Source organism: Schistocerca piceifrons, chromosome 2 (genome assembly GCF_021461385.2).
Source record: "Schistocerca piceifrons isolate TAMUIC-IGC-003096 chromosome 2, iqSchPice1.1, whole genome shotgun sequence".
Taxonomy (NCBI): Eukaryota; Metazoa; Arthropoda; class Insecta; order Orthoptera; family Acrididae; genus Schistocerca; species Schistocerca piceifrons.
This window is the reverse complement of record NC_060139.1, coordinates 44918194-44935138: the sequence shown is the minus strand read 5'-3', so window position 1 is coordinate 44935138 and position 16945 is coordinate 44918194.

The window sequence follows — 16945 nt, the reverse complement described above, 5'->3', positions numbered from 1 at the left end:
TCTGTTGACTGACAGAGACCACCGACATTTGATGAGCGTCGTAATGTGTAATAGGCAGACATCTGTCCAGATCATCACACAGGAATTCCAAACTGCATCGGGATCCACTGCGGGTACTATGACAGTTAGGTGGGAGGTGAGAAAACTTGGATTTCATGGTCGAGTGGCTGCTCATGAGCCACACATCACGCCAGTAAATACCAAACGACGCCTCGCTTGGTGTAAGGAGCGTTAACATTGGATGACTGAACAGTGAAAAAACGTTATGTGGAGTGACGAATCACAGCACACAATGTGGCTATCCGATAGCAGAGTGTGGGTATGGCGAATGCCCGGTGAACGTCATCTGCCAACGTGTGTAGTACCAACAGTAAAATTCGGAGGTGGTGGTGTTATGGTGTGGTCGTGTTTTTCATCAAGGGGGCTTGCCGCCCTTGTTGTTTGGTGTGGCACTATCACAGTGCAGGCTTACATTGATGTTTTAAGCTCCTTCTTGCTTCCCACTGTTGAAGAGCAATTCGGGGATGGCGGTTGCATTCTCGAGCACCTGTTCATAATGCATGGCCTGTGGCGGGGTGGTTACACGACAATAACGTCCCTGTAATGGACTGGCCTGCACAGGATCATGACTTCAATCCTATAGAACACGTTTGAGATGTTTTGAAACGCTGACTTCGTGCCAGGCCTCACCGACCTACATCGATACCTCTCCTCAGTGCAGCATTCCGTGAAGAATGGGCTGCCTTCCAATACCTGATTGAACGTATGCCTGCGACAGTGGAAGCTGTCATCAAGGCTGAGGGTGGGCCAACACCATATTCAGTTCTAGCATTACCGATGGAGGGCGCCAGTAATTTTCCGCCAGGTGTTCGTATACTTTTGATGACATTACGGCGGGAAGCCATGAAGCTGGAAGCCTATAGCCGCCGTATCAATTGAAGTTACTTTCGTTGTTTGGAATCTAAATCACTCCTTTGCGTTTCCTTTCACATGTTGGTTTCCGTGGCCAGTATACTTCCTTTGTTGAAAAAATGACTTGGTCACAGTACCCCTGTTGTCTCGCTACCGCAAATTTCACACTTTGCTTAACTTCTTTTGGCTTTCGTATTCCTTAATACGAGGGCCGTTCAGAAAGTAACCTCCGGTTGATTTAAAAAAATACACCAAGTTAAATAAAAATATTTTAATATATACATCTTACAACTACATCTTTGCACTATTTTTCTACATAGTCTCCATAGCGATTGAGGCACTTATCGTATCTCTTCACAAGCTTTGAAATTCCTTCTGCATAAAAATCACCCGCTTGTGCCTGGAGCCAGCCTGTGACCGCATCTTTGAGCTCTTCGTCGTCATCAAACCGCTGTGACCCGAGCCATTTCTTCAAATGCATGAAGGGGTGATAATCACTTGGCGCCAGGTCTGGGCTGTAAGGTGGATGGTTGATAACGTCCCACTTGAAGGACTCAAGAAGGGCCGTTGTTCTGCGAGCAGAGTGAGGACGGGCGTTATCGTGCAAAAAAACGATACCGGAAGTCAGCATGCCACGGCGTTTGTTCTGTATAGCCCGTCGTAACTTTTTTATTGTTTCACAGTACACGTCTTGCTTAATGGTCGTACCACGTTCCATGAATTCAACCAACAACACCCCTTTGGCATCCCAAAACACCGTTGCCATCAGTTTTCTGGCAGAAAAATCTTGCGAGGCTTTTCTTGGTTTGGTAGGCGAATTTGAATGTGCCCACATCTTTGATTGTTCTTTTGTCTCAGGGTTCACGTACTTAATCCAGGTTTCGTCACCGGTCACGATTCTGTTTAACAATGGTTCTCCTTCGTCCTCATAACGTGACAGAAAGTCTAATGCAGAGGCCATTCTTTGAGTTTTGTGGTGGTCGGTAAGAATTTTGGGCACCCATCGTGCACAGAACTTACGGTAACCCAATCTTGCTGTCACTATCTCGTACAAGAGAGTCTTAGAAATCTGTGGAAAACCAGTAGACAACGCCGACATTGAGAAACGTCGATTTTTACGAACTTTTGCATCAACTGTCTGAACGAGTTCGTCAGTCACCAATGATGGTCTACCACTCCTCTCTTCATCATGAACGTTTTCTCGTCCACTTTTAAATAAACGTACCCATTCACGGATCACTCCTTCACTCATAACTCTTGGTCCGTACACAGCACAAAGCTCACGATGAATAGCTGCTGCAGAATATCCTTTGGCTGTAAAAAACCTTATGACAGCACGCACTTCACATTTGGCGGGGTTTTCTATTGCAGCACACATTTCAAACTGCCACAAAAACTAAACTAGCACAGGTACGACGTTCACTCGACCACAGCTTGATGCAGACTGACCTGTTGAGTGCGTGAACGCACAGATGGCGTCGCTACTCCCCCCACAACCCGCACTGTGACCAATCGGAGGTTACTTTCTGAACCGCCCTCGTAGATTCTGCACAATGTTCTTCCCGTTACACCTATGCAGGGTGAAGCAGCTGTGATAGGCCACCTCTAATATATCTAGAGTGTATAAATATATAGAAGTGTGGTTTCTCCAAGTGCTAGCGGACAATATGGTGAATTGTCTGACGTCACAAGTAATTTTTACCGTTTATAGTCGCCGAATTAAGACCACCGCTCTCGTTTTTTTCCAAGTGGAAGTATTAACTTTTCCCTGTGGCATCTGAAAGGAGCTTTAAAGAGATCCTCAACGACATTATTTGTATGGGATTGATCAAATAGAATCTAGATAACAGTGGCGCGAACTATTGTCCCGCCATTAGAAGAGGTTCTACAAATGTCTGTCCTATTACACCAAATGTAAACAGACACTTGACTCAGGTCTGGTTCTTGTGCTTATGTGTGCACTTGAAGCCCATCAGTCGGTGGTCTGCTGTTATAGCAGTCAGACAGCATGTTCATAAAGCCACTGAGACATTCACAATGTATACGACAGTCGAACAAGTGAACATCGTTTACGGAGAATGTCGCTAAACTATAAGAGCAGCGAAGCAGTTGTATGCTAAGGAGAATCCATGTCGTGCCAAGCACTCACGACCTCTTTTCGACAAGTTCTAGGAACCGTAAGTGTGGAGTGTAAAATATGCCAAGGAAAAAGAAGAGAAACTGACATTTTAGCAGCAGTAAAACAGAAAGTAAATCTCAGTAATAGGCGTCTAGGAAGTATGGTACGGATCAACCAAACGAGCGTTCTGCGAAAACTGCATTCCGTTGCATTTCATCCTCTTCACTTTTCGTTGGCTCTACAGCTTCATGACAGTGACTTCCGAAATTGATCACTTATCCGAATGTTATGTACGAAAAGTTCAGATGGTGCGGCACATCAATGCAAACTTGGTTGAAGGAAGAAGCGTAGTTCACAAACCATGAGCAAGTCGATTTAGGCAATATGTAGATATCGTCAGTTGAAAATCCACGCTGACTCAAAGAAGTGGGTAACAACAACGCTTCGGTGTATCTGCGTCTTCTTCCAGACCCGCATCACTGGTCCGTGTTTTATTGATGGGAATCTAAATACAATAATTATCTAGACTTTTTACGATATGATGCTGCTACAGTTGTTGGAAGACATCCCTCTGGACATAAGGCAGTGTGGTATCAACACGACGATGTCCATCAGATTCAGCACTTGTAACGACGGACATTCTTAAGAGAATTTTAATAGATTATCAGAATACGAGCCCCGGTCCAGTTATAACCAGTTTCTTACCTCATCTTCACTGATAAGGACTCTCGTTGTCGGGTTACACACCTAGGTCACGCTCCATTCCACTCCCACCACACTCTAACTGGGAACTCATGAAGCTCACCCAGGGAAACCACCGCACCTCCTGTCCTCCAACCCATCTCTTCCCATGGTTTAATGAGATTCAAGAACCCCCTCCCCATCTTCATCTTCTTCAACTGGGGCACCTGGGTGGGCGACTTCACTCTGGAGTTGGACAGCATGAGTAAAATGGTTCAAATGGCTCTGAGCACTATGGGACTTAACATCTGAGGTCATCAGTCCCCTAGAACTTAGAACTACTTAAACCTAACCAACCTAAGGACATCACACACATCCATGCCCGAGGCAGGATTCGAACCTGCGACCGTAGCATGAGGAAAGTACCGGGCTGTGCCTATTTGCTAGTAGCAGGTCGTTGTAATTATTTTAAGCCATGACACTTGAGCTTTATTTGTTAGTTATCATTTAATATTACATTAGATTCAAGGCGTCGACAGACACCTCACCCAGACAGATATGTAAGTACCCAAATTTTTAGTATTTTCCCCTATTTTCCACGCCAGTATGTAGTTTTCCATGTTTTTACAGGCTTTTGTGTTTTACCAATTTTATCTTTTTTCACAGCTTTTCGTATTCTTCCAAAACGTTACGAGTTATATACTGTATTGTTAGCTCCATCCCCCTGCCCCGGACGTCACGTCAGCGTCACATTTCATCGCATTTACGTCGTCTCGCGGCACATCGAGTCCATGTCACGTCAACTTTGCATCAACATCGTGTCGTTGTGATTCTCTCAGATAATGCCAGTAAAGCATTTGTCCAAAAGTATCTGAATTATTTATTATTTCTAAGCCACGACAACGTTACTAACATGTGTGTGACGTCATAGTGTACGTCTTAGAAATAAAACATTTTTCCGTATTGACAGAAATAAAGATTTCACGACACATTATGCAAAAGGGGCGTTCAAAAAGAAACGAGCCGGAGGCATAATTACAGAAACCGGTACCTCTATGTTACAAGTACTGATCCTGGCTGTTCAGACACTTGTCCCACTGTGATACAAGGCGGTGAATGGCTGTCCTGTAAAATTTCCGAGGCTGCGTTGTTACCCATTTCTGCAAGTTCTGCAAGTACAGCTGGACGTCGTCGTCCGAGGTGAATCGTTTGCCCCTCAGAGCCTTTTTAAGGGGACCAAAAATGGCTTAATCACAGGGAGAGCGGTCCGGACAATATGGAGGGAGGCAGAGAACGAACGTCTCATTTGAATTTCTGCAGGAGTGGCGCGCCTGTTTTGGCCGCATGAGGCTTTGGATTGTCGTGTAGCAGAATGACCCCCACGGTTGAGATTGCCTGGTCGTTTTGCTTTGATCGCTTGGCGAAGGGTGGCCAAGGTTTGCCAGTAACGCTGGGCATTCATTGTTGTCCCGTGCTGCAGGAAGTGAATCAGAATGGGGCCGTTTTGGTTAATGAAGAACGTCAGCCTAACTTTTCCTGCACTCGTGTGGATGGCCTTGGCTTCTTTTGGTGGTAGTAACCCAGGGTACTTCCACTGCAGACTTCGTCTTTTTGATTCTGGTTCGAAGTGATGACACCATGACTCATCTCCAGCCACCACTCGTGCCAGGAACACATTCCCTGCCAGCCGTTGTGGCCGAGAGGTTCTAGGCGCTACAGTCCAGAACCGCGCTGCTGCTACGGTCGCAGGTTCGAATCCTGCCTCGGGCATGGATGTGTGTGCTGTCCTTAGGTTAGTTAGATTTAAGTAGTTCTAAGTTTAGGGGACTGATGACCTCAGATGTTAAGTCCCAAAGTTCTCTGAGCCGTTTGAACCATTTGAACATATTCCCTTCGCGAGTATACCGCATCTGATGAGCAAGACAGTGGAACATTCGACTTGTGGGGCATCCATTGGGCACACACGTTGCACATGAGCAGTCGTTCCTTCATGACGGTGTGGCGACTTGCGACCCACAATCCGACCACGACGGCGATGGGTTTCACTGTCACTCGGCGGCTCAGGGTAATGAGTGCATCCACCAGCTGGACGATGTGATCGGCAGTGCAGTGTGGTGCTCCAGACCGTGCATCATCGGCTAACGACACGCGTCCTTCCCTGAACCGCTTGTGCCACGCTTGATCCTTGCAAGGGACACGCAGTGTTCGCCGTACACTTGTGATATTTGTCGATGACTGTCCATTCCTCCTACTCCTTGCGCTATCAGAAAACGATAAACATCTCCTTACTCTTCATTTGATACCTCCATGTAATTGTTTGCAATGCTACTGGCAGCTTTGGACGATTGATGAATGCTGATGCCAACTCTGTATAGCCACGTGACGTTCACGCATACCCTCTAGCGACGGGCTGTGAACTTCCACGTTCCGGTCGGAACCAGACCTCGTTACACACCACACGATATTACCCTCCTGCCACCGGTTTGCGCATTACAGACTCCGGCTCATTTCTTTTCTAACGTCCCTGATATTAACGTAATTTATGATGTAACACACTACGGCAATGGAGTGTGTAGCTAAAGTGAAGACATCATAGCATATTATTCATATGGCGGAAAATGTTATCGGAATTTCTGTTGTAGGACCCTATGAAAAAGCAATGTGTGGTTGCATTAATGTCGTCATATTATTTTAAAATGTAGGAAAGATTTGTCCAGTAAGGCAAAAGACACAAACATATTTATTGCAAAACAACACATTGTTTCTAAGTTTGATCCTTCCGAGTTATTAGATTTTCCTGCAAATGGTGAAAAATGTTAGTATACCTACGCTTCTATGGGAGTTGTGTGTTTATGCCATCCCAGTGATGTTAGCCAAGTGGGCATAGCTACAGAAATACCACTGCTCGTTGTATAAAGTTTTGCTAAGTCTTCCTTGCATTACTAGCGTTCGTGTCAACACGAGCGCGTTCCCGTATCGATATAAATAATGATATAAATAATTCAAAAGCCAAGATCGCTTAAACACTGTTTACTAGATGGCCGGTTTCAAGACACTAAAGGTGCCATCATCGGATCTGAATGTAGCTCAACATGCACAAATCATTTGGATATAACGATACATGAGGCAGACCAGCTGATATAAAATCACTGTCGCAGAAATAAAAATTAAAAATTAAAAAACGAACTGCTCTCATGTTCATTCTATTCCATCAGATATATAAAAAACCGAAACCACCAGATAAAACTATTTGACATATGACCACAGCTCGACCGGCGCCAAAGAGGGTAGTGTGATGCCGATCGTTGTTAGTCGAGCTGTGGTCATGTGTCAAACAGTTTCATCTGGTGACCGGTTTTTTATATATCTGATGGAATAGAATGAACATGAGAGCAGTTCGTTTTTTAATTTTTAATTTTTATTTCTGCGACAGTGATTTTATATTAGCTGGTCTGCCTCATGTAGCGTTATATCCAAATGATTTGTGCGTGTTAAGGTACATTCAGATCCGATGATGGCACCTTTAGTGTGTTGAAACTGGTCATCTAGTAAACAGTATTTAAGCGATCTTGGCTTTTGAAATTTTTATACAACAGAGTGCTCGCCCCACAACACACTATGTGTTCACAGCATAAACAATAAAGTCATGACGTATTCTTACTAGTGTGTGACGTAATAGCAAAATTCTAGCACAGCAGTTTTGCCTATTTCCGAGACTCTGAAACCAAGACATGTATAAATATATAAATACAGTATACATAATAAGTAGCTCACTGCCGGCCGCGGTGGCCGTGCGGTTCTGGGCGCTGCCGTCCGGAGCCGCGGGACTGCTACGGTCGCAGGTTCGAATCCTGCCTCGGGCATGGATGTGTGTGATGTCCTTAGGTTAGTTAGGTTTAAGTAGTTATAAGTTCTAGGTGACTGATGACCTAAGATGTTAAGTCCCATAGTGCTCAGAGCCATTTGAACCATTTGAAGTAGCTCACTGCTACAAATACACTACTACCTTACGAGGAAGTCCCCTTCGTATTCATCGTATACTGTGGGTCGAACAAGCCAAGTGCCAAGTGAGATGCCAGTAGGAACTGCGCGAGTGGCCGCTGTAGCCACCAAATCCCTGGCCGTGAATGAGGGAGCTCCACGTGCCTACCCAGCAGTACGCCAGACCATCTCCCTAGGAATGGCTGGCAAAAGTGCATTTTATAAACAACAGGAATGTATAATTGTCTCCAACGTGACCAACATGGTGGCTGGCAGAAAAGAAACTGCTACCGAATCAGACAGTGGATTTCGAGTCCAATCACAGTTATAAGGTATGACCAGAAAATGATCATGTGACTGGAAATGTTGTCATCATGATGGCTCTGAGCACAATGGGACGTAACTTCTGAGGTCATCAGTCCCCTAGAACTTAGAGCTACTTAAACCCAACCAACCTAAGGACATCACACACATCCATGCCCGAGGCAGGATTCGAACCTGCGACCGTAGCTGTTGCGCAGTTCTAGACTGTAGCGCCTAGAACCGTTCGGCCACCCCAGCCTGTCATCATAATCTTTTGCCCAAACATTGTTGCTACTAATATAAATAATCATCATCAGAAAAAGGAAGCCGGCCGCTGTGGACGAGCGGTTCTTGGCGTACTGTCCGGAGCCGCGCAGCTGCTACGGTCGCAGGTTCGAACCCTGCCTCGCGCATGGATGTGTGTCATGTCCTTAGGTTAGTTAGGTTTAAGTAGTTCTAAGTTCTAGGGGACTGATGACCTAAGATGTTAAGTCCCACAGTGCTTAGAGCCATTTGAACCATTTTTTGAAAAAAGAAAAATTGCAACTGCTGTTGGTGGCCGTTCTGATCATACTGCTATACTAAGACCCATTCTAATGTCAATGCCTGTGTTATACACTTACGACTATTACGTCAGAATGACACGGTAAGTAAACCAGCATCTTCCTGAGAATCAGAGTACATACTGTTGACCTGCGTGGATCTACACTCATTCCAGGTAAAAAGGACTGACAACTGGTTACAAAAATACGCTCTGTCGGTGTATAGTTTTAATTATTTATTGTGGAATTTGATTACACAAATTGTGATGCTGGCAGTGGTTTTGTAGATTATCTACAGGTAGAATTAAGTATTACTTTGCCGTATGACTGAAATAAATTCACCAGCCAAGTTACTGATGTCAGATACTTCCCACAAATGGTGATGGGATTCGAACGTTACAGTGTATGACACACGGTATGGGGAACCTATGAAGTGTAGGATGTTTTCCCACGGATCGTAGGAGCCAATGAGCTGTTGGTACTCCCCTGGGCTAGCTGCGGGGCACATTCAAAGTACAAACAAATGGTTCAAATGGCTCTGAGCTCTATGGGACTTAACTTCTGAGGTCACCAGTCCCCTAGAACTTAGAACTACTTGAACATAACTAACCTAAGGACATTACACACAACCATGCCCGAAACAGGATTCGAACCTGCGACCGTAGCGGTCACGCGGTTCCAGACTGTAGCGCCTAGAACCGCTTGGCCACACCGGCCGGCAAAGTACAAACATGTTGTGCTTGTTAGGAGATGGAACATCCGCTCGAGGTGGTCACTGGAATCGAAAATAAAGCAGTGGTGACTCTACTGTTATCAGGTACGTGCAGATTGTTTCTCCAGCAGTCATTGCGCATTTGTTGTTTGCAAATTAATTCAGTTTTGTAGAAGCGTAACTGTACTTACGTGTTTACTTTCGAGAATTGACTTATCGACACACGGTGCGTGAAACCTGTTGCTGACTAAAGTCATATTGTATGGTGTAGCGAGGTAGGTGCCGTGATGCCTGTCGGTCGATTATTTCGTATGTAGAAAGAGTGTTTTTGCTGCTCTGTGGCAATTGCTCAGTCTCATTTGGGTGGTGGGGACATTCCGTGTCTACTTACAGACACATCGCACCCTCATACACTGAGGAGAGTTTATTTCGCGTTATATGTCTTTTCATTCCATCTAGGAGCGCTGGATGATCTCTCCCACCGTTAGTGAGCTTGCAGGAGAGTATATTGGTGCAAATTTCTTTCTGAAATACGTTGTATGTTTCACAGATAGGAGGGGAATGTAGCAGCTTCGTCGCATTGCGGCAGTACTGCCAACGTTTGAAGGAATCTCCAGGCTAACGTTGCCAACGTGGTGGACACAGAAGGTTTGGCAGCTCTCCTACTCAGACATTTTACGTGTCTTCTAGCAGTTTCGCACAATCTCTGATAACTGTGCAGTTGTTTATACCGTGTTACGTTTCTTCATTTCACCTGGGAGCTCTGGTTGATTCCTACTGTTGCAGGTGTTTAATAATGATCAGCTCTCTGTGGTGAACAGAACAAGAAAGATGGCGCCACCTGTAGGCTTTCATATCAAAAATGGGACGATTGGGGAGCTTGTTCCTTATTGTTCCAGGGGGGAAGTGGGAGGGGAGTGCCTCGTGCTTGAAATGCTAGCAGCGCTTACCTGCAAAGTCGCCTACTGATTCCCCTTGCTGAGTGCACAGCGTTTGCAAGTAACGACTGGTTTGCCATGGTGAGATACCCCTTCCATGAATGCTTGATTCCGTAGCAGTGCCATTTGCGCCAGCTACGACATGGGTCATGTCGGAGACTGTTACACATACATACTGATTACACAATGCAAATTCACTTAGCATTCCTGCGGAGATGGTATGATGTACTGTTGGGCAATCTCGTGAAGTTGTCTGATTTGGAGCCAGGGATTAGGTGACGGCTGTGATCACTCAAGGAGTTCCATATCCTGCCGGCAGCTCACCTGCATTAACCGGCCGAAGTTCCTCGCCAGGTGGAGTTCGTCGTAATCTGTCAGTGTACGAGTGTTCCTAGCAGTGTTCTAATCTTTGTACATACAGTATTTATACAGGCCTTTGGTCCACAGATTTGGAAATCGGTAAAACTGCTGCGCTTTCAGAATTTTGCTAGGGCGTCACAAACCAAAGTGTCAAATTTTAATATTTACAGGAATATTACGTGACATCATTATTTATTCCAATACGATAATGACCTCGTTTTAACACACATGCTAGCAACGTAGAGATGACTCAGAAAGAGTTTATATATTGTGTTGTGGTACTTATGCCAGCTGTTCCCAGCAGGCTTACTTCACCGAGGTGACAGCACACAATTCACGTGGAGGTGTGTGTACACTACCATCTTTCACCTTTGCAGAAACATCTAATACCTCGCAAGAATCAAATTTAGAAACACTGTGTTGTTTTGTAACACATTTGTTTGAGCCTTCCACCTTACTGAACATATTTTGTCGATATTTCAACATAATATAACGACATTAATGTAGCCACATAATGCATTTTCATAATGTCCTACACCAGATATTACATTAATATTTACCATCGTAAACATAATATTCTGTGACGTCTTCATTTTGCCACACACTGCATTGCCATAGTGTCTTACACCATAAATTACGTTAATATCTGCAGCCTTGTTGCGTATTTGCTGTGACCTCGTTATTCCTACCAAAAGGGGTACGTGTTCGTTTCTAACACATACACTGCGATACCACACATACGCTTGTAATGTATTGGTGGTGTAGCAGAGATAAATAATTTGGATAATTTTGGACAGATTTAGCATTGTGATTGGCTGAGAGCAATAGGAGGTAATTTTGAGAGCATCATGAGGTAATGTTGATGCTACAGTGACATACGATTGATTTCACGTGACGATGACACAATGCTGATGCGAGGTCTTGATGCGACGTGACGTAATATCGGGAGCAACGTAATGGAACTTGCAGAACTGGATAAAAGTAAAATCACTATTGACAAATAAGAGGAAATTAATTGTAAAATGTGTGACACTTTTGTACAACATAAATGTTTTAAGAGATGTGGAACAATACATATAGCTGATAGAAAATAAGGAAAAACACGAAAAATGAAGTAAGTTACATGTACGTCTGGGTATTATCTCTGGCGGTGCCTCGAGTGATGTGACTGAACATAATTAAAATAACTTGATAGTAACAAATACAAATTATTCCCCTCCCTAAGCTATTCAAATCCAGATTGAAAGCATTCTCTGCGGTGCCCCAGTTATTATAAAATATGAAAATGGGGCGGGGTATTTCAGCGTCATTGGTCGAGGGAAAGGAGGGGGGGAGGCACAATGTGAGAGGAGGGTGACCTTGATCAAATCCCGGCGATTCGCGGGGGGGGGGGGGGGGGGGGGGAGTAGACTTGGTGGGTGACCTTGACTATAAGTGGCCCATGTGTATATGCTAAATATCGGTTACAACTGAATCACACCTCTTTCTCTCACACTTTTGGAGAGCATTGGAATGGTCTTTAAGTAAAGGAAAAATGGTCTTCATAGTCACCAAACGGACCACCTCTAAACTTTTATCTGGGTCACAAATGAAAAAAAGAGGTCTATTAGGAAACATAGCCGATTACTGGCTGGGTCGGAGATTTTCTCCACTCAGGGGCTGGGTGTTGTGTTGTCCTAATCATCATCATTTCATCCCCATCGACGAGAAAGTCGCCGAAGTGGCGTCAAATCGATGACTTGCACCCGGCGAACGGTCTACCCTACGGGAGGCCCTAGTCACACGACCGGAAGCACTATAACGTGGATCTTTGTTATTGTTAACTCCAGATAAAATTCAGTGTGTAATGTCGTTTCTCCAGAATAACTTTATAGCTTGTAATAGTGCTCGAGGTCTACGTTCTGAGCACTTGGAATGACAGTCGTGATAATAAAAGTACGAACCGAGTTGCACCTGAGATACGTGTTTGCTTACATTTGGTATAATAGGGTAAGCGTTTGTCGGACCTCTTCTCCTGACGGCATTGGTTTCAAGCCCTGCTATTTTGGTACTATATGATGTTCTCCCATAAAAGTTACGTCGTTGAAGTTAAATTCGAAGGTTCTTTTAAATGGCATAGAGAAAAGTATGTAGTTCCATTAGTAAAAAAGTCGGTATCGTAATTCTTTGACTATAAATGATAAAACGTACTTTTAGAAAGTCAGGAAATTCGCCCTGTTGTCCGCTATAACTTGGCGAAATACGCACCACGATATATTCATTATTCATTTGCTTAGTGGTGTTGGGAAATTGCCAGTCCTTACACAAAGCTTCGTTTTTCTGCAGGTCTTCCTGCATTTCGCTTCCGACGTTTGGCGTCCCGTACTTTCCTGTACAAGATAGGATCTCCGTGACTAGCCTCAGATATAAAGCCCCTTATTATATGATTACAACGTTAATGCCTAATCTACAGATGTACTACGAACTGTAAATCATTTATGGGAGCGGGTCCAGAGCAATGTTAATTGAAATTACTTTCTTCAAAACGAAAATGTTGTAAGCTTTTATCCATGTACTTGACACACAACTCCAGCAATTGGAAGGAGAAAAATTCCTATCGCACAGTCTACACTGAATCTAATGGGTATTCCATTGGGTTCAATGGCCTCTGGTCTGTTAAACGATTTGACCTTACTTTCTAATTCGAGAACTTTTACCTCCATATTTGTCTTTCCAGCACATCCTGGGAACTGGTCGGACTAATGTGTTGTAAGAATTCTGTTTCGTACATTGCATTTTTCCATAAGGGGGCTGATTTGTTTAAAGAATGACTGCACTGGCCATCCATAGCCATTATATGAGATGAAAATTTCACAGGGTTAGTCATCAGTTCTCTGGATAAGGTGTTCCCTTCAATTTCCTAACATTCATTTCGATTTCTACCTTTATTTGCTAACAAAGCTTTGTTTCGTTTAAATGTGCAGTAAAGATCTGTTTGAATTTGGCACCCAGATAACACATTCATTGAATTTCAACTTACTTTTCCCATCTTTCTCACCAGCACGTAACATAAGTGTCCCATGTCCAGTACTCTTGAATTCTGATCATTAACCCTGCGCATTTTCATTGCAAGAGATGAATGATGTTTGTGTAAGTATAATAAATTTATTCAAGAGGTTTGTCGACTGAACAAGAATCAGCATTCCACAGTAAAAATGATACACAATAAGAGTAGGGAGACAAGGCGCTACTTCAAATTAAAAAGAAAAATATTTCACTAGAAACAGCGATAGAACGGAATAAGAGAGACGGGAGTGTTTAGAAACCGTGTCGAAGTTTGAAGAAGAAACACACGAATGAAAAGAGTGCGAGGTCACAAAAGAACCATAATTGTTGAAAACTAGAGACTAAATAAATTAAGAATTTTATTTATAACGAACGTTTGTATGAAGGAATGGAATATCATTTAAATATTTAAGAAAATGAATCTGAAATTAAATTTCCTTGGTACACTGCCATTGACCCATATGTTAATTCTTCAACTGATTATTTTATTTTTCCGCACAATATATCGTTACCAAATGAAGCGTCCCAACCGATGAACAAACATGACATACTTTCAATGAAACTCCGACTACTGGCTTTATGAAACCTGGATTTACAATACATTTCACTGATATTAAATACATGTGTAACACGATTAACTGAAATTGCTTACGAATACGCATGCATAAGGACGAAAGTTATCTTTCCAGCAATTCTTTTGATTTGTAGAAGTTTTTAAAGAGAACAGTATCAATCTGTGTTATGAGCTGCGATAGTTTTCCTTACCTACTGTGTTTGGAAAATTATTTAGCAGATTTATTACACTGGTGTAAGAGAATAAGTGTTGCCACTTTACGAGAACTGTGGAAGTCATACAAATTACGCATTCAGTGGACTTTTCGTTTATTGTGAGTTTTCTCCAAAATTATTGCCATTAATTTTTTTTCATCCTTTTATACTTATAAAGCGCTGACAATGAAAAATTCACTGAACATTTTGAGTGAAACGTTGTCTGTTTTAAAAAAGGATGAAACATTAATTTCTAAGAGAAAATTAGAAGAAAAACACATACCTTTCAACGAATTTTATTTCAGGAGTTTGAACGTGTATCTTCTGAAATAATACTGCGTTGTTTTGGCAATTTCTGTGGGAGTAGTTTATGAAGTAGGAGATGTTCTTTAATCATGGCTTAATGGTGAAGTCTTAACATCACGGGAATATTGCTTAAACAGCCTCTTCATGGGACTGCTCGTAACATATGACTGTACGAAAATTCAGTGGCAATAATAGGAATTGAAATGCTTTTTTATTCCAGTCTCTGATCATAAATGAATTCTTTAGACGATGACCGATTTCAGTCTGTGATCACCTTCTTCAGATCTAAAATATATAAAAATACACACCTAGAGAGCAGGGTGTCTTTTAACATAAAACAGCAAAAGGCATGAGCCTACTGGGATGCCCAACGCCTACTTTGCTTTATTTGATAACATACTACGATAACCAAATAATGCCTCGCATATTTATAACTAGACTTACTTGATGATTTATGTTGAAAAGGCATTTCCCTCACTTCCGCACAGTAGCCGCTCTAATCTTGTGACTGATTATCTCGTACCTACTCATGGAATGTATAGCTAAACTATATAATGTTATTTATTGAATGCTTGTATGTTGTTTAAAAGTTTTCTGTAGGAGACATGTCACGATGTATGTAAAGCCCTCTATTGGTTAAGTTCTTACGATCGGTGCGCGCCTACATAAGATCCTGGCGGCCGACCCAACAGAGGGCGCTGTTCATTGATCTGTCTCTTTTTCAGCTGTCATATAGACATTTTATCTTTCATAAGTAATTTATAGGTTGCCACAGGCAATTTATTACGCTATATTAATTGTTGACTGTAAGTTCACCATAAAAAAGGGTCGGACCTATGCTCTTCATATATTTTCTTTTAGTAATTTTACATGAGTAACTGCGTTCATCTTTTAATGTATCACAGTTGGTTTCTATGATAGTCATCAATTTTAATAAGTCTGCTACATACATTTTATCTAATGCGCTTTTACCAGATTATGTTTTTGCGTAAATGATGACTACATATAAGCAAGCCCACAGTAGCGACATCTAGGGAGGGTGTATGCAAACAGGTTTCTGGATGCTACTGTACCTCAGTAGCTAGTTGGCAATAATCACTATGAGGACGATTAGGCCTATTCTACACCGTATTTTGAATCTGTGTGACGATGCTATGCTGATTATATTTATATGTTTTGACGATGCCATTATGGCCGTATCACTTTAGGACATGGTGTAAAAAAGGTACGTTATACCATATTTTATCTGTGCATTTCCCTGGTGTATGACAGTATATTGTGATACAAATTGCTGTTTTATGTTAAAAGACACACTGCTTACTAGATGTATATATTTATATATTTTAGATCTGAAGATGGTCATCACAGACTGAAACCGGTCATCGTCTAAAGAATTCATTTGTGATCAGAGACTAAAATAAAAAAGCATTTTACAGTATTGGATCACTGTTTGTACACGCGATTATGTCGCAGTTGGTGAAAATAAGAATTAAAATGTTAAAAGTGATTATCGAATAATTATGTATGGTTGACAATGTAATTCTACAAAATCCGATTCGGAGCTGAACGTAGTAGGAGGAGTACGTAGTATTTTTCCACAAAACACAGAATCTGGTAGTTTATCAGACACCGGTGGTCGTGGTAACAGCGGCTGTTTCTCAAGATAACGCTAGCAGCATGCCTCTGATCGCCCACGTACTAACATATATCAAGGAGACACGGCCTAAGTGTTGGCAGAACGACGGTGGGACGCCATTGCGACGAAAGACAAACTGCGGACACCGGCGCGGCTCCAGGGCCTTTTATCTTGCCGCCTTCCAGATGCATTATCATCGCCCCCAAACCCCCCCGCGCAAAGGCTTATATTACTGCCGCCGTTTGCAGCGGGTGAAAATCCACAGTGTGGGAGGGAGGGTTGAGCGCCGCTGATATCTCGATGAAGCGAGCTGGCTTTAGAAGACTTGCACCACACATAAACTAAAAAATAGAGGAAAGGCGCTTCTGTTTACTCTGAAAATGACTATATTGTGAAAATGCAGTATTCCGAATGAGGCAGGGTCCTCGAGGACAGATGTCATTATAACGCATTCCTATCCGATGATTTCGCTGAAGCATTACTGTCATAAGGAAAAAGAATGGAAAGAAATATTTCATATTTCTGAAAGAATTTATGGTCAGTAAAGAGAAACATTTCAGAATAATTACGCATACTTTTTTCGATCATGGCGATTCTACTTGAAGTCAAAAAGAGTAAACGTAAATATAACTGCTGAACACC